At 47.2% G+C, this 26800-nt stretch overlaps 1 protein-coding gene across 1 annotated transcript in view; it reads left to right on the top strand.

Annotated features, from left to right (window-relative positions):
* The window catches only part of LOC142563700 (uncharacterized), a 130526-nt gene that overhangs the window by 89936 nt on the left and 13790 nt on the right, over window positions 1-26800 (top strand). The gene's annotated exons all lie outside the window — the stretch shown is intronic.

Here is a 26800-nt window from a genome sequence, read left to right as displayed (position 1 = left end):
AAAGGGCATATTCAACGCGCCTGCAGGAAAGGAAAGAAAGCTAGGGAGGCAAAGCTCCGGAAACGTGTGAAGATGCTCACGTCCGTCCGAAACGAGTCGTCTGTCTCACTTAAATCATTCAACGCAGACCCATTTACTGTACCCGTGAACGTTGACGGTGTCCTACTGACGATGGAGCTTGACACCGGCGCAGCCGTATCCGTCATATCATGGCGCGAATTCCAGAGGTTGTTTCCACGTAAGCGACTTCAGCCAGCATCGTTAAAGCTGCGCACGTATACTGGGGCCATAGTAAAACCGAAGGGTCTGGCGAAAGTCGTCGTGCGCCACAACGACCAGTGCGTGGAGCTTCCCCTGTACGTCGTGGACTCTACAGGACCGGCACTCCTCGGCAGAGAATGGTTGCAAGATATTCGTTTGGATTGGAAGAACCTAGTTTTTTTTAATCACCTTGGTCTCTCTCGAGAAATATCAAAGCACTGGCAAGAAAAGCTGGAAGCCATGCTAGAAAGCCATTCCGAACTTTTCAAGGATGAGCTAGGTACCATCACGGAAGAGCAGGCCGAGCTTGTCCTTCGCGAAGGGTCACAGCCGAAGTTTGTAAAGGCAAGAAGCGTTCCCTTTGCTCTGCAACGTGCAGTAGAAGCGGAACTTGTGAAAATGGAGAAGCTTGGCATCATAACGCCTGTTGCTACAAGCGAATACGCAACGCCCTTGGTACCGGTAGTGAAGAGGGATGGAAGCCTCCGACTGTGTGGCGATTATAAAACCACCGTCAATCCCTGTCTAGAAGTAGACCGCTACCCGCTACCTCGGATAGATGACCTTCTCGCAGCGCTTGCAGGAGGGGAGGAATTTTCGAAGATTGACCTGAGTAGGGCCTACCAGCAGGTAGTTATGGCGGAAGGCTCCCGGAAACTACTGACGATAAACACGCATAAGGGCTTGTATACTATGAACCGTCTGGCTTTCGGCATTTCGTCCGCCCCAAGCATATTTCAAAGAATTATGGACAACATGCTGAAAGGGTTGGAAGGAGTCAGTTGCTACCTTGACGACATCCTGGTCACAGGCAAGACCAAGCGAGAGCACTTCCGTAACTTGGAAGCCGTCTTGTCAAGATTGCAGGAACGCGGTGTGCGCATCCGGCGCGATAAGTGCTCGTTCTTTCAACGAGAGCTCCGTTATCTGGGCCACGTCATCAACGCCGAGGGTGTTTGCGCATCGCCTGAAAAGGTACTGGCACTACTAAATGCGCCTGCTCCAAAAGACAAGCAGCAACTGCAGTCATTCCTTGGGATGGTCAATTATTACGGCAAGTTTGTTCAGCGTCTCTCGACTTTGGCACAGCCGTTGTACAGGCTGCTAAAGCAAACAACGGAGTGGACGTGGGATGCGTCATGCCAGCTTGCTTTCACGGAGATAAAAGCAGCTATGGCTTCCCCTCCAGTTCTTGCCCATTATGATCCGAAGCGACCGCTTCAACTTGCCTGCGACGCATCTCAGTACGGTATAGGCGCAGTTCTTTCGCAGAAAATGATAAATGGATCAGTTCGACCGGTTGCCTACGCATCCCGCACCTTGTCAAGTGCCGAAAAGAACTACAGTCAGATCGAGAAAGAAGCCCTTGCCCTCGTATTCGGCGTAAAGAAGTTTCACTTCTACGTCTACGGTAGGTTCTTCACGCTTGTGACTGACCATAAACCACTGCAAGCAATTCTCGGCCCGAAAACAGGCATTCCCGCGATGGCAGCTGCCCGCATGCAGCGTTGGGCGCTGACGCTGTCAGCCTACAACTATGCTCTTGAATTCAAGAAATCTTCCGATAATGCGGAAGCAGACTGTTTATCGCGCTTGCCGCTCGACAGCAGCGAAAAGCAATCAGAAGAAGAAAGCGAAATTTTTTATTCGCTTCGTTTGGAAACGCTGCCTGTCACAGGCCAAGACATCGCTCGTGAAACGAGGCGTGATCCATTACTAAGCAAGGTACTGAACTTCACAAGTGCTGGCTGGCCGTCGCATGTCGCTGAGAAGGAGTTGAAACATTTCTTCGACAAGCGTTTGGAGCTCACAGTTCATCAAGGGTGTTTAATGTACGGCATGAGAGTAGTTGTGCCTTCAAAACACCGAGCCTTCTTGCTTGAGGAACTTCATCAGGGTCATCCCGGTATCGTAAGATGCAAAGAACTCGCGAGGAGCTACGTCTGGTGGCCTGGTATCGACGCGGACCTAGAGCAACACGTGAAGAAATGTGAAGAGTGTCAACAGCAACGGAACGAACCAGCACCGGCTCCGCTTCATCCATGGTCATGGCCGACTTCGCCGTGGCAAAGAGTTCACTTGGATTTTGCTGGACCCATGAAAGACAAAATGTTCCTTGTTGCTGTGGACGCACACTCAAAATGGCCGGAAGTTTATGTCATGCAGAGGACTACGGCGTACCACACAATTCAGTGTCTCCAAGACCTGTTCTCGCGTTTTGGCGTACCCGAGACCATCGTGACCGACAACGGACCACAGTTCGTTTCCGAAGAATTCAAGAGCTTCGTCAAAGGCTTCGGTGGTCGTCATATCGTGAGTGCAGCGTACCATCCAAGCACGAATGGCCTTGCGGAGAGATTTGTACAGACAATGAAATCTGCGTTGCGGAAAGGACGACCCCAAGACTCCTTGCAGGCAACCTTACAGACGTTCCTGGTGACGTACCGCAACACGCCGCATGCGACTACAAGAGAAACTCCAGCAAACCTTTTCATAGGTAGACGACTGCGCACGAGACTCGACGCAGTCAAGCCTTCTGTCGGGGGAAGAGTGGCTCAGCAACAGCTCTCCGATATGGTGCGACGCAAGGCACGTGAGCGACTTTTCAACATCAATGATGAGGTCCTCGTGAGGAATTACAGAGGTCCTGAGAAATGGGTCCCTGGCACTATCATTCAGCAGTCTGGCCCCGTTTCATACAAGGTTCGCGTTAGAACGAATCATGGGGTGCTCATTTGGCGTCGTCATCAAGACCAGCTACTGCTCAGCATCGACAGCTCAAAGCAGAGCATCACGGAAGATTTTATTCCAGATTTCAGGGATCCTGAGAGCGCCAACGAGCCATTTCCAGCTGCGGCCCCTGCGGCAACGACCGACCCTCCAGGGGAGCGACGCTATCCACAGAGGGACCGGCGACCTCCTGACAGATATCAGCCATAGCATTAGTTGCATTGTATAATGTGGCAAAAGGACTTTGTGCTCATTAGGAGGAAGGAGATGTTGTGTGCGCGCGAAACCAAGCACGCGTGTTATCGCGTGCTGTCTGCGCATGCTCTCTGCCCGGCTATCTCTTATCGGGTAGCCCGTGCTGGTTTTAAAAGACCGCTCGCACGGGCCCACCGCGCGCAGTATGTAACCTGTTGGCTGCCTGCCAAGTAACAGGAATAAACGTTCTTTCGACGCTACGTCTACGCCGCCCAGTTCTTGGATGCCAGACATGACAATATCGTCCCACCAGTAGGCATCTCTTATACTTCAATTATTGAATTAATTTCAGTCGACGCAACCAGGACATTTACCCGTTTCTGGGGTACCAAACTGAGCTTCCCCTTAACACGTCCTTATTTACCAGTTGTGCAAATTTGCCAGGAGGCAAAATTTAAGCCACAATAACGAATTTAGCTAACGTTTCTTCACGTGAATGTCATTTGTCGCTCCTATAACGATGGAGAACGGACTCGCCCAGCAAGCTCGTGTGGAACAGGTTAGCTTAATTTTCGTCGCTAAACAAGTAAATGTACTAAATTATTTTTATGCCCTTTGGTGCTTGACTTGTCGTCGAACCGATAATAACCATAAATATTGCACACACTTCATGCGCTTGCATGAAGCGGAACGTGGAAATTAGGAGGATTGCGGACAGATTGAATAAATGAATGCTTTAACTTCCAAAAAAATATCATGCCGTAGCGGTGAGCGCCTGATTATGGCCCTATGGTATTTTTAGAAATATAACTAAATCTCAGCACTGTTCGTCGCTCGAGTACTGTTAGCAGTACTAACTTATAGTGCAGTCATACGGGGTAAAGAAACTTGCAAAGAGGCTCAGGGCCGCGCAACGAGCGGGGAAACGCAAATAAACACGTGTGATATTAAAGGGACACTAAAGGCTACTATTAAGTGAACGTGGACGGTTGAAATACCATCCCAGAAACCTTGAAACGCTTGTTTCGTGCCAAGGAGAGACTTATTTTAAGAGAAAATGCGTTCTGAAGCGTTCGCGTACCTCTAGCGCAGTTCAAATCGCCCGCCCTCCGATCGAGGAGTACTGACATCATGGTCTCATAGTGACGTTGCGCCATCGGTGAGTAGAACGGTGTCCGCAGACGGCGCTACGGCTTTTCAGCGCAAAACGCAAACGCGCGGCCAGAAACAGAGCCAAGACAGAGCCGACAGCAGAGCGAAAGCGGGAGTATGGTGGCTAGCGGAAGGAGAAACGCGCGACCATAAGCTGGTACTTTATTCTATGACGCAAACTTCGACGCTCGTCACAATGGACCGTGACAACGACAGATTGGCTCGCGATGCTGGGCTCAACTTCAGCGATTTGAGCACTGACGAGCGCGACCTGCTGCTGAGGGCTCGCGCTGCCGGCGCCGTTGCGTACTACGACGGCGGCCTCGACACCGGCTCTCCGGAGCGGGAAAGCAACCAGGGCTTCCCACGACATCACAAGGACGTGGCATTCTCGCTGCTTGTTCGAAATGAAAGTTTCGCGAGCCAGCAGGACCCGCACAGCACGACGAATACTTAAACTCCAAAGCGTGCGCGGCGCAGGGTCGAGCGCGCAGAGTCGAGCGAAAACGAAACCTCTCGACCACCCATACTACTGAAGGGTAACGTCAAAATGTTATTTTTTCTTAGAATCGAATAGACGTAGACAAGTAGCATTTTCTTCCGTCTTATAATCGAATGAAATGATATTTTTAATACGAGTAGTTGACTATTAGTAACACAAATTATGAGGAGTGCTTTCGTCATCGGGCTAGTACCGGAATGTCGCTGGGGGGTCTCAAATCGTGTCATGCATTTACCTCAATTTTTCGGTTACTAAAGCTCTGTTCGCGATTAGATTGACGCCTTAGACGTTCTAGTACAATGCTCTACCACTTTAACTTGACTTTCTGGTAACCTTTAGTGTCCCTTTAAGGAGCCAGAAGATGGCAGAAGCGACTGCAGAGCATACAGGTGCAGCGTACATTCGAATAGTTATTAAGAGAAAGAGTGCAGTTCTGGAGGTCATTGAATGCTTGTGGTAGATAGAGAGTTGTCCTTTAGTGTAGAGGGATGGATGACCGAGGGAAGGGAAGCACAGAGAGGATGGCAGATCATAAAGGGTGGTGATGAGATTAGAAAACTAGCAGGCGCTGGAGGCAGTTGCCGATGCCAGACGGGATCAACTGGAGGTCACTGGCTGGGCCCTTCGCCTTGCATGCGGCAGACACAGGCTGAGAATCATGATGATCATAGGGAAACCTAAGCAAACGTTGCAGTCTGTGCTCGCTGGGAAATAAGGCTTGTCCGCATTTTTTTTTTACTTTCGTCACAAAGCGGCTGCCGCGACCGGGAGTTGAACTCGCAACCTCTCGCTCGGCTGCAGGAAGCCGCAGGAACAAATCCACCACGACGTTCCGATAGGGGCACCCACGGGGACCAAAGGGGTTACCGCCCCGTCCAGAAGGGCGTATACAAGGAATTCATTTTTTTTTCAACGTCGTCTTTTCTTCGTCACAGCGACCCATTCACGGAGCTGCTCTACGTCGACCCCTTTGATTATCGGGAGCCAAAGAAGGCTCACTGGAGACAGTGAGTTCGAACCGCTCCGATGGCTTGGTTGCTTGTTTATTTGTAAAGCGAGCTTCTTCAGACTGCATGTTACGCCGCGCCACTTGCCGGTTCCGCGAATTGGCCACGGGAGGGGAGGTCTCTTGTGAATGGTCGCCATATGTCGCTGACGTCACCTCCTCAATACCGAGTGGAGAGGGGTGTTGACCTCTGCGGAGCACCTTTCCGAGTCGGGTCGATTGCTCTCCGAAAGAGCGCCGCGGGTAGATGCATCGTGTATAGATTAAGTGTGCAGTTGGACGGTGGAATGTACTGTAGTTGAACTGTGTAGTTGAAACGTATCGTTTCACGCATATTATACTGTTGGATAATGTAGCTGAATGTCGACCAGTCGGTCGCACACGGAGGCGTGAACGAACCGCGAGCATTTAATGAAAGCTGTTTTATTAGCCCACGGTATAAGCCGTTAAGCATTTCCTATTATACTTGCGTGACCAGAGCAATGACGAGGCCTCATATAGCTCATTACATGACATTCATACTTTTGGAGCTCTTATTTCAATAAGTTTGTGAATTGTGGGTTGGAATGTTCGAAACCTAACTTATTATCCATATTTATTATTCTTGTACTTCGTCGACACGTGTTCCTTCATATGTCGCTCTAAAGATCCGTCGTGCCAGATGTGTGGCTAGGCTGAGACCAAAAACCACAAGAAGCAACGCTGAAAGTGTGTCCTTCACAAATAAAAGATTGCACCACCTATCCAAGAAAAAAAAAAGCCCACCGGTGTAATTTTGCTGTTGTTGGGAAAGGCTAGCTTAGCGTGTCTCCACGCCGTACGCCATTCGATCACACGAATGTTTGAGTGTTTGCTGACTTCCACGGCCTTCGATAGCACGGCCCTTACATCCTGCCTGTGTGGTTCCGGCTGCAGCAATGACGATGATTGTTTTAAACAAAGGAGAGAGATAATGCGCATGCGCAGCGCACTAGCATACTGTCATTTATCAGCCCTCGTTTCGTCCCTCAGTCCCGAGAAAAAGAAGAATGACGGCTGTCCTTCTCCGACGCGGTAAAGATGGCTCTTTCCGGCTTGTTCGCACGCTACGCCTCCTAGCGTGTAAAGGCGAAGATACCATCTCTCTACACCCAGTGAAGAGGATCCGCCCGACTGCTCCGCCCACTCCTGCTACCTGTTCCATCTTCACCGGGAACCGCTCATCCGTTTCTCCTTTACGGTTGCCCTTTTGTCTTGTCTAACTGGCTTCTCACACTTCTAACGAGCAAACAATCACACCTGGTCGGTTTTCATCAAAGAAAACATTCCGTCTCTACACATACAAAACGGCAAACGCAACTTCCGCTACGAAACCGGAAATTACTTCACACTCATTGGCTGCACTCCTTGGCCTGTTGTCCTTTGCCTTTAATGCGTTTAGTCTAACCGCTTTGCGACGGAAGTTTAGCTTCTACAAAAGGTGGACTTGCGATGGCAAGTGCAGCATCTCTAAGCACTATCAGCTGGTTAATGCGATTATGTGGTTTTTGTTTTGAAAAAGTCATGGCTCCATGCAACAGACGACAGGGTCTGAAACGTACACGTGGAAAATCGATGACATGAAGCAGAACTGCCGCACAGAAGCAGCTTGGCAAGCAGATGAGAGAGTCGGATGTGTTGAAAAGCTAGGCAGACGCTACAGGACGCAATTATTTACCGTGTTGGTGCAAATATACGATAAACGCAAGGTTGAAAGCAGTCGATGGCGTGGTTATATCTCCGAAGAGTTAAATAAAAAGCCACAGTTTCTTTAACCGACTTCGAGCGGAAGAAGTCTGAGTAAGCTGGTCAAAACGGAAGCCCATTCATTCGTGTCCAGCTGCACTGGTAAAGATGCGACGTCACGACTCTATGCGTCGATAGAAGCGCCTTAAGCAGGCTGATTGTTTCGGCCGCAGAGAATGCGGTCAAGCGATAATTGCAGATTGAGGAGCTCGAGTCACGCTTTATTGATTGCCTCACCGTTGCTGAAAAGGGAGGTGTCTGTTTACGGTGAGGTGCAAGCACAAAAACCAAATTGAGGAGTCATTCAACTCTGTAAAATGGGTGACCAGCGAAGCTGTAGCACATCGCACAGGGTTATAGACAACGGTAAATGTATTTATTTTAATGATTTTGTAATGGGAGTGACGATGGCTTTGTGATTACTGTAATACACACTGATTGGTTCGATGACGACCTTAGAAAGAATCTCGGTCAAAGTTAAATCTATACAAGACCATTGTTGAGTAGCTGAGTGACTCGGATTGGTGTGGCCCTTCAAACCAGACTTTCCTCGTACAAATTGAGCGAACCATGTCTTGTCTGGCTTTGAAATGTTCATTTAAGTCTCCAACTATGATCACAGGCGTAGTGTCATCACGGTTAACCCCTGCAAAGTGCGTGGTCATGAACTTCTCAATATCACACTTATGTGTGCCTGGAGATATATGTAAAGTGGATAGCACAATTCAGTCTTCCGTTTGTATGGCACAGACATTCATCCCCACAGCGGTGCCATTATCCATTGCGCGAGCCAAGAGGACAAATGAACATACATTGTGTCCTTTGCGTATATGGCAACACCTCTTGTTCACGAGTCCATGTGCTGCTCACAAAGGAATTGAACCAGGGGCATGAACAGGACCATGAACTATTGCATTTTTTGCTTGCTTACGGGGATACGAGCCATTACATACAGGGGTATGAACCATTGCTTTCATGGGTATGAGACATTGATGATCACAGTCTTCAACGTGTTGTTCCTTAATTGTATGCGTGATTAGAAAGAATGTGAGCACTGTTCGCTTCATCTTGCTGAGTGCTTGCAGCCTCTGCCTTACTGCTCTACCGTACGGGGCATTTTTTGCTTGCTTAGGGGGGTGTCAGCCATTGCTGATGATGATAGTTTTTACTCGCACACGTGGAAATTTGATCGAACCCTTTCCATGAAGAACTTTGCTGCAAACAGGATTCGTTAATTTTTGGTTTTGATGTAACATCTGTTTGTTACTTGCGCAAGCCAAAAATAATGTAAGCGAGCAATAATAAGATCAAACTATTCGCCTTATTCAAACTTCAAAATTAATATTTGCGAATTACAAAGGAGACGGGGAAGGTCGCTACATCAAGAACTGTTGTCTTTGTTCTTGATAAATGTAGGCACAGACCCTACGCAGGATTTGCCTACAGCCATATAGTAGGAACCAATTCAGCTATTTACTACAAGAAGAAAGACAAGTACTTAAATAGTATTCATGAAAATAAATGCAACGACGTGAACTTCCAAAGCAGGGACACGACCAGTCATATAGCAAAAAAAATTGAAAAAAAAGAAATATGGACAGATTCGCAGCGCGAAGTATTCGCAGGAGAGATCATTGTGACAGAAAATAGAAGAAAAAAAATAGTCAACGTTGTAATCGTTTTTGTATCTGGCAGGACATAGAACATAGCGACACACCGTGTCCCACCGGTGCTGCGTATTTTTTTTTCTCTCGTCGCCGTTTACTGCTAATTCATGCTCGCGCCGTGACGAGCTTCACGTCGCGCACGAATCCATTTCCGGCCGAAGCCGCAGTCGCCGCGCACTGCGTGCAGCTGGCCTTTACAGGTCTCGGCAATCGCCGCTCGCTTCCCTCCCCCGGGGAAACGGGCCTCGCTATAAGGATAGGCGCATCTTCGCAAAAGCGCGCGCGTCGCGTGAAGTCAGCCGTGTCAATGCATGCGTGCGTGCGTGCTTGCACGCGCGCGCGCTCGCGTGCGCTGCCGCTGCTTCCTCCGGGATGCCACCGAATCAATGCATGCGCTCCTTGAGCAGCCCACAGCGGAACTCCGCCTCTCGCTGGTCGCGACCTCGCGGCTCTTCGAAAGCACCTGCGGCAGCGCCGAAAATTGGCCCGGTGACCTCCTGCGAGTCCGAAGGTGGGCAACGCAAATTGACAACGGGACGGCCGCGGGACCGTTGCTTTCTTCGGAAGGCCCGCGTCGCTTTGAGAGTAAAACGGAAGCGATTATTACCTTCACTGCGCTTCTCCCCAACATCCGGTGTCGTCCCGCGAGCGAAGGGCTTTGCAGGAAAGACGACGTGATGGGAAAATGACAGCTCTTTTTTTTTTGTTACTACTGGGGCAATAGAAGGAGTTTAGATATGCTCGGGCTGGTTGGTGAAACAATCTTCATTAAACAAAGAAAGCATCATATTGTCGCTTTAGAATGTCGCTTTCTTTCCCTCCTTCTGAAGTGCGCGCAAAATAAGGCCTTTTTCCTTGAGAGAGTGACAGAGAAAAAAAAAGAAGTTGCTCGCGAGGTAATGCGGCACTGGTTACTTGCCCCTTGACTCGCTAACACTTAGTATTAAAAATTCAATTACATTCAGGGGTGTTACGTGCCAAAAATATGCTCTGATTTACGAGGTACGCTGTAGTGTATGGGACATAAGAATGTATTGATCGCTTGCGGTTCCTCAAAGTGTTGCTGAACCTAACTGCACGAACGTTATTGCCTAACACAGTTACGGAAATGCTTTCGCTGAGGCCGACGAAATAGCATTGGGCACGTTATAGCAATATACACTTGTGCGCATAGTCTACGCAGAAGAACAAGTTTGTTGCCCTTAATGCCCGCATGCCGGCATTACGACAGAAAACGAAAATTCATGTCGTTTAATGCTCCAATGCAACTGATGGGCTATTATACGGTATTATAAAAGCATCTTGATTAGTTTTTATTACCTGGGCTTCCTTAACTTCCAACCAAGACACAGTACACGAGCATTAAAAAAGAAAGGTTATTTGCGCTTTCATCGAATCAGTGACCTCGCGGTCAGCACTCACAAGACCACGGTTAACAATGCTAAACTTGGGAAAGCTGCGAGGACCTTCGAAGCTATCGAGGACAACATTACTGTGTGCAACGGACCAGGTGTATAGAAACGAACGTACATGCATAATGTCGCAGCACTCGGTCCACTGTACCAGGTGACGACGTGTCTACGAGCGCCACTAACACTCGTTGTGTAATCCGTCACCTGCCGAAGAAATATAATCGATGTACTTTCACTCTCATACGCGACACGTGGGACCGAAAAAGAAAAAAAAGCCTGGAGCAAAAGAACAGAGGGAAATAGAGGTGAGGAGGAAATGAAAAGGGCCCGAACAGGGCGAGCGGGATAGGTCGTCGCCGAAGGTTTTGAACCCGTGGGCACCCAACACCGCGGGCTTCCCAGGAATGCGTGTTCGGGCCATTGGTCCCGTTCCGAACCCTCCCATTCCACGAACAAGAGTCCCTTTGGCTTCGCTCTTTTTTTTTCAACGTCGAGCTTTGCACGACAACGCGGTGCCCTCACGGCAATAAAAGGTCTCGGGGTCGTGAAAGCCCAGTGGCCATTTGTGCCTCCGAGAGACTTTTGGCGCGCGCAGTTTATGCCTGAGTGACTCCTTGTGGTGGCAGCCTTTGCTGGAACAAACTGCTTTAGTCTCTGCGACAGCGACCGGGCATGCTGGGTTTCAACACAACCAAGAGTATTCGCCTCTCCGTGGACTTTTAGGGAGGTTTTTTTTTTTAAGCCAGCGCCCGTAAACGTGTTAGGATTCACGGGTTGTTACAGTTCACAGAAGTCCCAGAAGCCCCACCAGCACTGGTGGTCCAGTGTTGCGACTCTGGCATAAACTGGAGCACACGGAGCTTTTCGAGATCTCAACAGAACACCGCTTGGCAGGAGAAAACCATTATTTGGAACAGGTCGCTTACCCATGTGAAAAAGACAAGAATTCACGTTTCCGGACATGCACGGGTTCCTACGAATCAGGTTTCGGGACCTGTATTGGTTTCAATATATAAATAATATTTTTGACGATTAACGTTGCGTTGTACAGATTCCGAAAAAAAATCTTTTTTTTTGTTTTATGACATTTGTCAGTGGCCTTTTGTACTAATGAAGTACGCTGTGATGACCATGTTCCACGTATATAGCGGTTCATTTAAAGGTGGAGGCCCCAACAATCTTTTCCTATAGTAGCTTTGTGCTGAAAGCTATGCACGCAAGCATGTCATGCCTATTCTTACCTCTCCATGTTCATTCCACTCTTCAAGTGTATGTCATCATGCTACCTATTACTCAGAAAACCATTATGAACATACAACACCTCGTGTTTTCGGAAACGTACCACAATTTTTGATACTTTGCTCTAATACGTGATGGCACTGCGCGCATATGCATGTGAGCCAAGTTTCCTAAAGTCCCAGCCGACGGTAAAGGATTTCACGTGCAGAACATCATGTTTCTATATTTTTTTCGTTGCAATCACAGTAAAGGATGGTAAAGTGGTCACCTTGCGAGGGTGACTGCTCTGTCACCTATAAGCAGCAGGCTGTGTTCGACGGTATAGTCCGATTAGTATCCGCAACTCCATCCTTAATCGAGCCTGGATATTCTCGAGATCTTCAGAAATGTTTCAAAAGGAGCGTCCCAACTAGCAGAACCTCTGGATATTCGTTGTACAGACGTCACAGGCACCACTTAAATATAGAATTCAGATTTACGCTCATCTTGCACGCCCAAGTCGGATATAGCATCGGGTGTATGCGATATTTTAATATTTTTCCACAAAAACAGAAATTCTTGTTTCCTGAGCAGGACTCAGGGTTATGCTGGTGCTGTACATGTAGTTAGTTGCGTTCGTCTGCCGCAAGTTGATTTTAAGTGCTACAAGGTATTTTGACGCAGAAAAGATCTGCATTAAAACGCAAGAAGTTTGTTTCAATTGCCGCAACTCAGTTTCTAGTGCTAAAACAAGAGGGATAAAGAGATACACCTTTTATGAAGGGAAAGCTGAGATGTCGGCCTCCTTTAGATTTCGGACCTGCTAATCAGTGCTACAATTAAGAGAAGGAGAAGGGCGAGGAGGATGCAACCTATGGGCGGACCTAGCCTTGTGGGGGCATGCCAGTGGTTGCTCGTTCGAAACGTCTTTTACCGTGCGGGAGTAACATGGCATGCCTATGTGTATATGCATATATGCATATGGGTAAGCAGTTCATCACAGCATACAGTTCACTCCGTATGCGATGTGGCTACCAGTTGAATTACGTGATTGGTAAAGTTTAGTATTACTTGCTGAAGTTCGGCACTCGATGAATATGTAATGTTTTTTTAAAAAATACTTTCGGAGTAAGCTAAGCACCTTTCTCGTGAAAATTAAGTTTCCTTGCAGGCAGACCAATTTCTCCACGGTAGCGGACGGCGATACTTCATGTTTCTGTCCGTAAAGTAGACTTTGGGTTCTCTCCGCAAACTCTGGGCATTCTAGAAAGTAATGTTTTATACCACAATGGGCTAAGCCACAGTCCACAACTGTGGTCCTTACGAACACCAACGTTCGTAAGGGCCACAGTCCTATCTTGTGTCACCATGCCAGCGTTCTCGCTTGCAGGGTGAGAACATGGGATAGTGAGCGTGCTACCGTTCGACTAAGTCCCTTGGTCGCGCAGGTCTGATATGATGGAGGCACCAAGGAATGAAAGTGCTTCAGAACGATCATCTTAGATGCCCGCTGGACACGTCGTGGTAGTCTCACCATTGAGCTTAGACCATGGCGCGCAAGATCGTGAGCAGCATCATTTCCGGACATGCCCACGTGTGATTGAAACCGCTGAAATAATATGGGGAAATCCTAAACTGAGTAGATGCTTGATATTGCATAAACACCGCTGCAGGCAGATGTCATGCAGGAATTCTCGCTGGAGTGCCTGGCATGCAACCATTACGTCTGATAATATCACTCCTGGTTGTACTGCACAAGAATCAAGTTTTTGCAAGGCAGCTTCAGTTGCTGCAACAAAGTGATATTTTAAATGCCACGACTTGCGTTCAGCCTTCATGGGCTGTGTTTAAGCAATGACGTAGATTTTTCGTTAGAGCTTTATCACCTTTATTGATTTATTCGTTTATATATGCGGACTATAGTTTTCGTAATGTTTAAATGTCCGCTCATGGTCTAAAGAAGGAACAAGATTCGTTCTCGTGCCATGTATCGTTTTATTCCTATTTTGACCTCGCCTGAATAGCATTTCGAACATCGTGTTTGAGTGCAAAATGAGAAGTTTGGTTTTTACGCTTTAATGAAAAAAAATGTACATTTTGATGATACAAGTTCGACAATTCCACTTCCAGCTTCTTTGAAAGTGCGCCTTTCTTACGATGACAAAAATCAACGACAAAAATGAAGCTAGTCAGATAAAATAGCCTGTAAGAACAAGTAACAGCAAAGATGAACCGCCTCTCTCTGTGTCTTCTGTTCGTTATTCTCTTGTCATACACGCTGTTGTTGTCCATATTCAATCATGTTCAAATTTATACTTTATATGACACTAGTTTGAGCTTCATGTTGAGATCTTACGTTATGCTGGCGTTATGCCGACGTTATTTATGACGCGCTAAAATAAGCTGTTTCCAGTAATGTATAGCTACTAACATATTTTATAACGTTAGATAGCATGTTCTTGCAAGGGAAATAAACTACGTGCGCAGAATCACATATTTCAGTGTCAGTTTGTCATAGTCACAAGCATGTAGCCTGCACTGCTGCTGCGTCATTAAAATCCCAAATCATCATCATCATCGTCACCAGCATCATGATCATCATCACCATCATAAATCTTGTTCTTTGCTGAAAAGCATTCAGATCTCCGTTTGTCAATGTTTCAGGTTTTGCTCTGCAAATTTTACAGGTTTCGCTGCGGATGATCAGCGGGAGGTGCTTAGAATATGTCAGAAATGTGCATTGATGTCCGTGGGACATTTATGTACCCTTTGTGCGATAGGACATATCGAGATTACACATGAGTATTTGGATGCCTAATATATGCCTATTGGGCTCATGACGCTTTCTGTGTATATGAGTAGCCGCGTTATAGACAAAAATTGAGAAAAGAGCCAATGCTCTTCTAGCGTGCTGCAATATCTTCGTGCTATATGTATTCGGTAAGCCGCAGCCAACTCGTGCTGCACGAGAGTTTATGACGTTTTGTTATATTCTCAGCATGGGGGGAGTGGGTCAACAATGAAACGTCAGCATTTTCACGTTTATGATTGACAAGGATTTGGTGGCCCCGTTTTTGTAATCGAAGCGAGCGCATCGCGTTCGTTATTCTTGAACGCTAGTACCGTTAAGGGCCCCGTATCGTAGAAAATCCGGCGTCGGAGTCTTCGGATTTGTTCGTGAGTGAAATTTTCCGTATATAATTAGGTATATGTATGCGCCAGGGCATCTTATTCGCACTCGACTGCTTGGCCTTCGAAGTAGCGCACAAGATGAATGTATTCCGTGTCTTGTGGCTTTTCCGGCAAGAGAAGAGATCAGTTCCGCCATTATTTTGCCCACTGCTCATTTTGAGTGCTGTTCAAGGTCGTCGAAACGTCTTCTATACATAGCCGCGTTCACGGTCGACTGCGTACGTGAGATTCCGGAACTACGAGGTTAGAACTATTTAGAAATGATTCTATATTGTGACACCTATCGCGATCAGCGAAACCCGTCTATCGCGGACTAATCAAGGAAGTTTTTACGCATTCAAGAATTACAAAAAGGCCTTCAGCAACTTCCGAAGCGCGCTGCCGAAACGTGCCTGCTTAGATGCCCGCCTTTTGTAATCAAATTTTGTAATCGTGCACATTAATTTTGAACGCGAGTAGCGTTAAGGGCCCCGTGGATCATCTATCGTGGAAAACCCCTCATCGCGGAATAATAAAGGGAGTTATTACGCATGTAAGGTCCTCTGGGCTGAAATTATCCGCCATACGGTGGCCTCACAGCATGCAGGATTATTTGACTGAGCTAGTTTGGATGCTTGGTTGCCGTATTCAGAATTTCCAATCCTTGAGGCAAACAAGCAAGCAAACAAAAAAGCAAGCAAATGAGCAAGCATGCAAGTGAACAAACAAACAAACAGCACACAGTAAACAAAACAAACAAACGAGGAAGCAATCAAACAAGGAAGTAGGCAAACACACGAAGCAAGCAAACGAGCAAACAAGCAAAAAAAAAGCAAGCAAACGTGCAAAGAAACGTGCAAGCAGACAAGCGAACCAAGCAACGCAAAGTAGAGCAGAGTAGATCAAAGCAGAGCAGAGCTGCGCAAGGCAGAACAGATCAGAAGTAGACCAGAGCAGAGCAAAGCAGAGCAGAGCAGAGCAGAACAGTGCAAAGCAAAGCAAAGCAGATCAGAGAAAAGCAAATCAAAGCAGAGCAGAGCAAAGCAGAGCAGAGCAGTGCAGAGCAGTGCAGAGTGTAGCAAAGCAAAGCACAGCAAAGAAGAAAAAAACAGCAGATAAGAGCAGATCAAAACAGAGCAAAGCAGAGCAGAGCAAAGCGAAACTGACAATAGCAGAAGAAACGAAGCAAAGCAAGTAAAGCAAACAAAACAATACAAAGCAAAGCAAAACATGCAAGGTAGCAAGGCAAAGATCATGCAAACAAACAAAGAGTTTGTCCTCACAAGCGCGAAGAAGTCAACTGGCAATGTGTCAACCACGTGGTCAGAATCATCCATTGGCAAACTCGCGCCGTAGCCGTTCTGGCGCAAGTTGAAGAAGATGAAGTAGAATACTGGAAGGCGATGTTGATCGTCGCACTGCTCCTGGTCATCCTCGGGGCCTCCTCTGAAGTTGCACGTGAGGTCAACATGAGTGTCACGACCAACTCGACCAGCCTGGTCGGCTGGGTGGGAGAGCCCGCACAGCTCACCTACAACATCAGCACCCGAGTCGGCATCATCGTCCAGTGTACCAGGAACGCCGACCACGTCACCTCGTACTACGTTCTGGTGCGTACACCCACGTCGCTAAACACTCGTTAAACCACCCCCTCGCATCTTGCCCGGAACCTACTACCGAGGTTAGCCGAGTGAATGATAACCTCGAGAACATCCGTTCACCATTTCGAGAAAAAACAAACCGTTAAACAATTATGTTTAATGTGCATTTAAAATAAAAATTGGAGCACGAGTTGAAGCATGACCGGATGTCTGATCGCAGATTGTGTTACAAAAAGCGAATAACATGTTCATGTTTTGTAGCGTGATACGCGCATGGGAGAGGCTGCCTTTATACTAGAACTTTCCATACTATTTATGTTACTATACCTCAATGAAGGTGGATGCCCACGTCGGATAGAGAGCGTACCATTTCGCGACCTGCGCTTCTAAATCCATAATTTTGCTGTCAGCTTGCATATCTCTGAAAATTATAGGTTTGCACTAATTTGAAATGTTTTATAATTATTCCGCTAGAGCAAAAGGAAAATAAATCTAAAGAAAACCGAGCGTACCACAAGTTCTGGTAAGTGCCAGAAATTGCGAGAAATTTTAATCGATCCGAGTTTAATTTACCAAGAGTTGGGGCCGTCGACTGCTGGGAAGTCGGTGTCTTAACTTTTTCGAAACTCATGGCACATTTGGCAGGTTGTTACCAAGCTCCACCTCCGTTTGCAACGAAGCGGAGCCCTCTCGAGATTGGAGCGGGATAAAACCTGCCCCAGCCGAACTTGCAGCCATGTCTGAATGTGCTTCAAGAGCAATCGGAGTAGCCACGTGATCGAGTTTTCTGTCCGATCTTGGTCGCGCTCCGAGCTCAAACGCAAGAGCGCCTCCGAGCGCTCTGAGGTGGAACACGACGCCCTAAAGGTATCCGTCGAACGCGTATCGAGCGCTCGATTTCCTCTAGCCGAGTAGAAACCGCACCGCGAGAGCATTCTGTAGACAGTTCGAAACAGTGGAATATAACCGTACTAATCTTCACCATTCATTATCTAAATTATCATAATTGACGCGCGATAAGTTGGAGGACCAGGCAGACACGGAGGCGGCAGTGGCAACAACAACAAGCAATCTGTCCTGATCGTCGCAGTGTTCCTTTTGCCATTTACCTGTAATCGTCATGAAACACAACTTTCTAGCTTACAATCCTTACTTGTTAATAATTTGTCTCTCTATAAGTAATTGAAGCAGGAGTACAGGAGTAAGAAACAGGAGTGAGCGGGAGTTTAAGTACAGAAGCAGGAGTCTTATGAGTACGTGCCAGTGGTTTTAGTATTTTGCAAGTAGCGCAAAATAAGGGACCAAGCAAGACAGACATGGGAGTCGAAGTGCAGCACGTGCAAGGCGCTGGCTGCCTCAACGTTTAATTATGAGAAATCGCCTGAGTCAGACTCGAACCAAGAAGTCGACAGGGAATGATGCTGATGATGATGGTGGTGGTGAGTATATGCACATGACAGCGGTGACGTATTTTCATATATCTCACAAAGTGACGAATATTTGCGAAATATATAAATATATCAATAAATAAACATAAATAAGTTGTGTCTCAGAGAGCCTCAAAGAAGGTGACGATAGCCGATAGGGGTGATTGGTATATACAAATGACAATGGTGTAGTTACACGCATCGCTCTCACAGAGTAACGAATGCGCGACGTAATAATATGAAGCTAGTAAGAGCTACCTTTTAAATAATGGTACCCATTCTTATGCCAGTATCTTATTTCTGGCTGTAGACATTTTAGTATAATTACCGACTGTAGCGTCCTAATTTATATTCAAATAAGCGTCGAATCAATATTTTGTTTTCGATTATTTCGTTTCGCTCTTGGTCGTAGTTGCGCTTCCTTTTATCTGCCATTAATGTTTAGACCATTCCGGTTCTCCAGCAATGTAGAACCGGAAAATCGCTTTCGGTATATAGGTGAACCTTCGTGGCGTGCATTTTCCAATTATCTCGCGGCATGTTCAAATGTGTCATTGAACTTGTTCTGTCAAGGGGCTCCCAAAGCAAACTGCAGTGCTCTGTTATTAAAGAAATCCGCGAGGAAGGGCTTTTCCACCTAAACTGTTGGACAGATTGTGCTGTAATACCGTGCAGAGGTGTCACTCTGAGGTCAGTTTGAATTAACCCCTGTTCCGTTTCAGTACCTGTCTGCTTTGTCCAAGAATGCGAGTGCAGGAGGGTGAATGAGCTTTGTTTTCTATTTTGAACCAACTCTGAACAACTCATGGAAGAAATCACAAGAAGCTTGCAAGGATTACGGGTTTTAATAACAAAGCGACCTCCACTGTAAGCGCCAAACCGCAATTGGTCCTTTGCCGCGGCGATCGTCTCGTAATATCGTGATCACCGTGATATAACGGCGTCATTGGCAGGAAGTCATTGTCCAAAAGTGATTGGTTGAAAATTATCGTCGGGAATTCAACCACCAACCAGTTAAAATTGCATTCTTACCTTTATCTTTCTTGTGTGTCTTACGCAAGAGCGTTTACCCATTGGCTGAAATTTGAACTCCCGCCACTCACGGACGAGCCGTCATTGGTCAAATTTCGGTCGTTGAGACAGCACTCTTAACCAGTAGGTGCAATAAAAGCGAGGTGCCACAGAAAGAAAAAGACTTCAAGTTCATTTCTCACGTCAAATCAGTTTCGCCAATAAAGGCCCAGTTTCTTAGCTCTGATGAAGACTCATCACACTTGGCGCCAACTTTAGGCGCGTTGTCGCACTACGGCCACCAAGAATATGCTTAGCGTCCCACAAGAAAACCGAGTTCTTCGCAAGAGTGACTTGACATATCAATTTTTCTTCTCGGACAGCATAATTCGAGCACGTATCGTTCTGCAGACCGATTTTACTGGCCGCTTTAGTGTGTTTGAGCTTGATGCTGGCGCACAGCAGAAGAAAATGCTTGCAACTTCTCTTTGTCTTCAAAAATGTTCGGGTAATGTGATTTCTGAAAAGACAAGGAAAGAGAACAATTCGTTAGGCACCAAACGATGGACGAAGTCTTTGAATGTATAACCAGCGAGCGCTCACTCACTTTATAGAAACGCATTGATTTTACGCATTCACTCACATTCGTATCAATTGGAAAGGAATGAAAGCAAAACAAAAGACCATAGGAAGAGTGACATGCAATGGGATCCAAACGCTCAATCTACGCTCCACGAGCTGGGTGCTTCGTCGGCGGAGCCACGGCATTGACGGTCTCTTGCTCCACTTTTCTGTCTTTTCATGTACCGTTGTTATCAGAAGTTTTAAGGTAACTAGACAATTCAGTGAAATGATCATCCGGCTGTGAAACCATTCATTGTTGAAAATCCTTAACGCCGAGGAACGCAATGGAGCTGCGCGGCACGGTATCAGGCGCTCTTCCAAAGCCTCGCAACCAGTGACGTAGCCATCAGGTGGCACATCGGGCCCGTGCAAGTGTATTAACAGTAGGCGACATCATCATTATCATCATCATCAGCCTATCGCGCCTATTGCAAGACGAAGGCCTCTCCCAGCGATCGCCAATTACTCTGGCCTTGCGCTAGCTCATTAAAAGGTATGTCTGCGAATCTCCAAATTTCATAACACCACCGAATTCTGTACTGTCCTCGATGGCAGAGAACGATAAATGTAAGCTGCTCTAATCAGTTCATAGGTTCGAGAGAGACTGAAAGATATACACTCACATTTCTTCTTGCGAAGCAGTACACTGTACTCGTAGGGGGTGCCGAGGCCATAGCCGTAGTTGAGGCCGTAGCCGATGAGACCATGACCGAAACCGTAGTGGCTGTCTCCGTAGCCATAGGCCGGGGCAGCGTGGGCAACGGTGGCCCCAACTGGGGTGTGGTGAATGTTGGTGGCCACTAATGGGGCAGCGGCGTAAGGGGCCACAGCTGGGGCAGCAGCGTAAGTAGCGAATGGCGCAGCGAGAGAAGTGGCAACAGTAGTGGCGTGGTAGGTGGCGACGGCTGGAACGGTGTGAGTAACGGTGGCAATGACTGGACTGTTGCCGGAGTATCCGGGGTAGCGAAGGGTGTAGCCATAGCCGGTACCATAACCGCTGTCGAGGCCGTTGCCGATGTCGACAGCGAAAGCACTGGCGGTGAGAGCCAAGAGGACGCAGGCGCGGATCTGCGTAGCCCAGCCAAACGTACTTTCTTTGATGTTGCTCTTTTCATGAAACACCCCTAGCTACAGATCACGGCGAGCAATATAGAGCACGAAGAATCCATAGTAGCTCCAACTCGAACTGAGAGCGGAGAGTACATTTAGTCCTGTTTTAACTTTCTCCGGAGTTTTCCAAGCTCGCGCTACTATGCATTTTCACTGCTGAATGAATAACAGATCTAGTTCGCAAATGTAACGACACCTGTACGTAGACAAATTTATCTCCATTTAAAGAAATCTGCCATATTTTGCTTTCATGTTAACGTTTCCTTAGGTTCCTCTGCGTTGAGATCAAGTGAAAACGCTTGTGAAATGCCGATTGTGCCTATTTATAACTTGTTCGTTTAAATCGCCTGAATTGCCATGGCGGCAGAGACATTAGTAAAAAGACGAACTTAGCTCCGCATGACGGCGGCAGCCTTACGCTTCCTTGAAATTTTTATCGCTACATGGATCCAATGCGATCGCCCTCATCATTGGCTGTGCCCTTTATGCCGTCTAATCTTACATTTGTGAATATTTTCAATAGGGTAGTAGCGTTAATTCCATGATCACACTACTTTTGAAAAATCTGCCGCATTGTAATCGTCATCATCAGCAGCAGCATCGTCATAATAATCCTATCGTGTAAACTACAGGTCGAGAGCTTCTCCTAGAGGTCTATTGCCCTTGTTTTGGGTCGGGCTACCGCATCCGGCAAATCTAGTAATCTGATCCCTCCCATTAGTGCTTTGCTGCCATATGCTGTACTTCTAATTCATTGTCACCCATTCTACTACTCCAATATGCGCAGCTACATAACCTACCCTAATTCTCGCTTAGAATTTCAACGAATATACGCGCGCTTCTCAGCTGGCTGTTAGTACCAACCCGAGAAATTCGCTACGCTTGCAAAAGAGGGCTTTCAAGCACCGCCGAATATTGCGTTCCATGGCAATTTAGTTGACTGCCTGTCAAGTAAGGGTAAATTGAATCGTGTTTATTTTTTATAGAAGTAATTCCGTGCGTGCAGATTTGAATGAATGAGCCAGCGGGTACGATACCATTGCTGCTTCGATCTGGAATGACTTATCAGAAAAAGATGTGCACACAGTTCCTCCGAGTCATTCGTCCGTTTGATTGTCTACAGGGAGAAGTATGGACCAGGTAGGCTTACCATGGTGACTTCAGAGCTGCTGTTGAACGAACTGCTGGTCGAACTAGTTGTCGGGTGCCCTTTTATAGAGAGGACTCTTGGAGAACCTCCAAAACAAGGTGGAGGGCAGTAAGTAGTAACACAGCGAATTTGAGTGATCTTTATAATTCTCCCCATCTCCGTAAGCGAGTAATGTCTGAGAATTTGGAACTGTAATCAAGCACTGCATCCTAAACTTAGCGGTCATGCCAGTGAGGGATTTCAGTGAAGAAACCAGCAGATAACAGGGGAATGCGCTCTGCCGTGAATTGCGCAACAAGGTGAACCGAAGCAGCATTGGGCAGCTGTCGACAAATGGGCGGCCATCACGATGGGCGAGATAAAAGTGGAAAGGAATGGATGTCACGAAAAGCTTACAAAGTGGCACGCGTGAGAAGCCTCATATATTGGAGGAAATGATTGCGTATGGATGTCAGCGGGCGCTGCCTAGAGGCAATGCCGCTAGATTGATCGTTCACTTGCGAGGCACTTTCAACCGAGCAAATCCTCTCTTAATGCATGGAAACGGAGAAAAAGTGTTACTTGGCCAACATCGAACAGGGATTGATGATCTGTGACGCACGAAATCTCCTGATCTTGAGAGCGGATATTTTAATGTATGCCATAAATTTTTGTAAACATTTGTCCAGAATCGCATTATTAACAAACAAACCAATAGGCCACTAGAAACATGACCCTCACGCTGCATCACAATGTTGCGAACAGCACCTTTGGAGAAATATGTCTTACACCGATGTACTTCGTGTTGTCGACAAATTCGACTTCACCCTGCCATCTGATAGGTAGAGCGGCTGCCCCGGAAAGGCGGTGGTCCCAGATTCGAGTCCCGGACCAGGACGAATTTTTCTTCAACTGTGAGGCTTTTCTTTCGAGGAACCCGTATGGGCTTTCTTTGTCGCAAACGCTACGAATGGGCGGATGTCTGATTTTCCCTTTATTAATTACTTCTCTCGACCTTGCGGGTTTCCGCAGGACTATTATGTCAAACCGATTTACTGCACGCCGTTGTCATATATGTCAATAATTACGCAGTCGGGCTTTCGCAAAATCATCGTAAGGCTATCTAGGTATTTCACCTAGCTTCTCAACTAACGCAGCATGTTCCTCTAGACGATCTATCAGATACAGTTTGTAAAATTCGATATATCTGCTTATCAGAGTTAGGGTGCTCAAACAAGCCTGCCTTTTAGAAGAAGCTTAATTTATCTCGAAGTAATGCGCACCCAATTAGATGGTATCGGCTAAATGGTTTTGTTAAGTTTCCACTGACGAAATGTCGATGTTTGTTGTATCCTTTAGCGGTGAAAGTTCAAAACACGGACTAGTGTTAGCCAGTAGTAATCTAGGCCAAAAATATTTTATATAAAATTTGGCCGAAATTTCGAAAACACCAAACGGAAGAGAATCACCAAGGTTCGAGCTCTGTAACTGAGGAATTATCAAAAGAAATGAAAATTCAGCAAGCCGCATCTCAGGCAAATAAAACGTGCGAAAATCATCCCCGAATTAGGTTATGACAATAATTTGTGAGCATGAAATTTGCAAAACACGCGAACAATGTAGAAATTTGACATAGTCTACAAATTGAAATACTATATTTTTCCGGTTAAGACAATCTAACAGATGGAGTGTAAAGGATTATGATATGCGTTCGTATGATATGCGCTTTGCGCTCCAGTTGTGATTCGATAGCGCTATAGGCGGACTTCGCAGACTTTGTAGGCATCCATCTGACGAAAAATGTGAGCCGATCCCGAAAGCCGAGCAGTCTAACGCGGCGTCTCAAGGCACTAGTTGTCACGAGGGAAGACTGGGAGAAATTAGCCCGTGACGCCTGTGCTGTCCGTTTCAAAGAGGTACTTTGACACGGTAGAATCATGCGTGCGATCGTGGCCTACGTTTAAGAGCATTGGACTGCTGAGCTGGAATGCTGAGCTTCAATCCCATCATCGGTCAGGCATATATTATATAACCTGATAGGCAGAACTTACTCACTTTGGGGCTACGTAACAGGAAACTCGACGCATTTTAAGAGTGCGCGATCACATCAGAGTGTGCGGGAAATCGCCAAAGTGCTGCGAGGTATTGAGACGTCACTTTCATAAATGAGAGTGCGTGGTCATTAGTGACGCATCCGCCCGTCGATACGTCACAATCATCACAGTTTAGGCTTGCTACAGCATCATACTTAGATAGCGCTAAGTTCTGGCCTGGCTTTGTCAAAATCAGTTTTCGACAATTTTTGGAGAGCACAGGGTGCCCTAACTCCAAAATGAGCCTCCAGTTGCTGAATGAAAGTGTTTCTGCATTTATCGTGTATTTGAATAGAGAAATGGGAGTTGAACATGGGATAAAGCTTCCTGTTAACGGAAACAGCCAGTGCGCCTGTAAAACGCACAGACTCTAATTACGAATGACTGAAGCTGCATGTATAAGACTTGCTGCATGTGAAGTTACTGAGAAATTGATGTTCAGTACGGGATGATGGCTGGACTTTAACTAACGTCCTCATAAAATTCCAGAATGTTGACAGTTTAGGTGCATTTGCTAGCGCGCCTGCCCTGTTTGCAAATGATGAATTCTTCGGCTGCCTTTGTACCTTCAAGCAACCAGTAACCCAATGCTAAATTCAACATACTTAAACGCAGTGGCGTAGCAATAGGGGGGGCCGGGGGGCCGTGGGACCCGGGTGCAAGGGGCCTGTGGAGAGGGGGTGTCATATGCGGCTGCAGACACCCTCCCTTCCGCCGGCTACACCTGGGGGGAGACAGAAGACCTATGGGCCCCGGTTGCCAGACGACCTAGCTACGCCACTGCATGCATCATTTGGTAGACGCGCACGTTGTTTTCTATCAAACCACAAGTAAAGCATGCACATGCTGCTTTTGGAAGAGCGCGCACGTGGATTTCTACCAAGCCACGTGCTAAGCACGCCCATGCTGCTCTTTTCAGCACACGCGCATGGATTTGTGCCGAACCACTTGCTAAGCATGCACATGCATCTTTTCGTAGACGCGCACGTTGTTTTCTGCAATACCACAAGTTAGCATTGCACATGCTGCTTTTGCCAGAGCGCGCACGTGGATTTCTGCCAAACGACTTGCCAAGCACGCCCATGCTGCTCTTTTCAGCGCACGCACATCGATTTGTGGTAAACTACTTGTTAAGCATGCACATGCATCTTTTTGTAGACGCGCACGTTGTTTTCTGTCAAACCACAAGTTAGCAATGCACATGCTGCTTTTGCCAGAACTCGCACGTGGATTTCTGCGAAACGACTTGCCAAGTACGCCCATGCTGCTCTTTTCAGCACACGCACATCGATTTGTGGTAAACCGCTTGTTAAGCATGCACGTGCATCTTTTTGTAGACGCGCACGTTGTTTTCTGCCAAACCACAGGTTAAGCATGCACATGCTGCTTTTGGCGGAGCGCGCACGTGGATTTCTACCAAACCACGTTCTAAGCATGGCGATGCTGCTCTTTTCAGCACACGCGCATAGATTTGTGCCAAACCACTTGTTAAGCATGCACATGCATGTTTCGGTAGACGCGCACGTTGTTTTCTGCCAAACCACAAGATAAGCATGCACATGCTGCTTTTGGCAGAGCGCGCACGTGGATTTCTACCAAACCACGTGCTAAGCACGCCCATGCTGCTCTTTTCAGCACACGTGCATGGATTTGTGCCAAACCACTTGTTAAGCATGCACATGCATCTTTCCGTAGACGCGCAAGTTGTTTTCTGCCAAACCACAAGTAAAGCATGCACACGCTGCTTTTGGCACAGCGCGCACGTGGATTTCTGCCAAACTACGTGCTAAGCACGCCCATGCTGCTCTTTTGAGCACACGCGCATGGATTTCTGCCAAACCACTTGTTAAGCATGAACATGCAGCTTTTGCTAGCACGCGCACGTTGTTTTCTGCCAAAACACTAGTTAAGCATGCACATGCTGCTTTTGGCAGAGCGCGCACGTGCATTTCTACCAAACCACATGCTAAGCACGCCCATTTTGCTCTTTTCAGCACACGTGCATCGATTTGGGGTAAGCCACTTGTTAAGCATGCACATACATCTCTTGGTAGACGCGCACGTTTTTTCTGCCAAACCACAAGTTAAGCATGCACATGCTGCTTTTGGCAGAGCGTGCACGTGGATTTCTACCAAACCACGTACTAAGCACGCCCATGCTGCTCTTTTCAGCACACGCCCATGGATTTGTGCCAAACCACTTGTTAAGCATGCGCATGCATTTTTCCGTAGACGCGCACGTTGTTTTCTGCCAAACCACAAGCTAAGCATGCGCATGCAGCTTTTGGCAGAGCGGGCACGTGGATTTCCGCCAAACGACGTGCCAAGGACGCCCATGCTGCTCTTTTCAGCACACGCGCATCGATTTGTGGTAAACCACTTGTTAAGCATGCACATGCAACCAGTGGCGTAGCAATAGGGGGGCCGGGGGCCGTGGACCCCGGGCGCAAGGGGCCTGTGGAGAGGGGGGTGTCATATACAGCTGCAGACACCCTTCCTTCCGCCGGCTACACCTGGGGGGGTGTCAGAAGACCTATGGGCCCCGGTTGCCACAAGACCTAGCTACGCCACTGCTTAAATGCCATCTCAGGCACTATTCCCGGATCTAAGTATCTGCTTTTGTTACTGAGTCACGAAGCTGTAAAAACGGAGATTCGATTTATGATAAACTGTGGCCTTTTAAACTTTCGCTATGTTAGCTTAAGACGTAATTCAAGGTTCAGAAAG

Source organism: Dermacentor variabilis, chromosome 11, assembly GCF_050947875.1.
Source record: "Dermacentor variabilis isolate Ectoservices chromosome 11, ASM5094787v1, whole genome shotgun sequence".
NCBI lineage: Eukaryota > Metazoa > Arthropoda > Arachnida > Ixodida > Ixodidae > Dermacentor > Dermacentor variabilis.
Note: the sequence above shows the minus strand (reverse complement) of the source record. Positions and strands in the feature narration are given on the sequence as shown.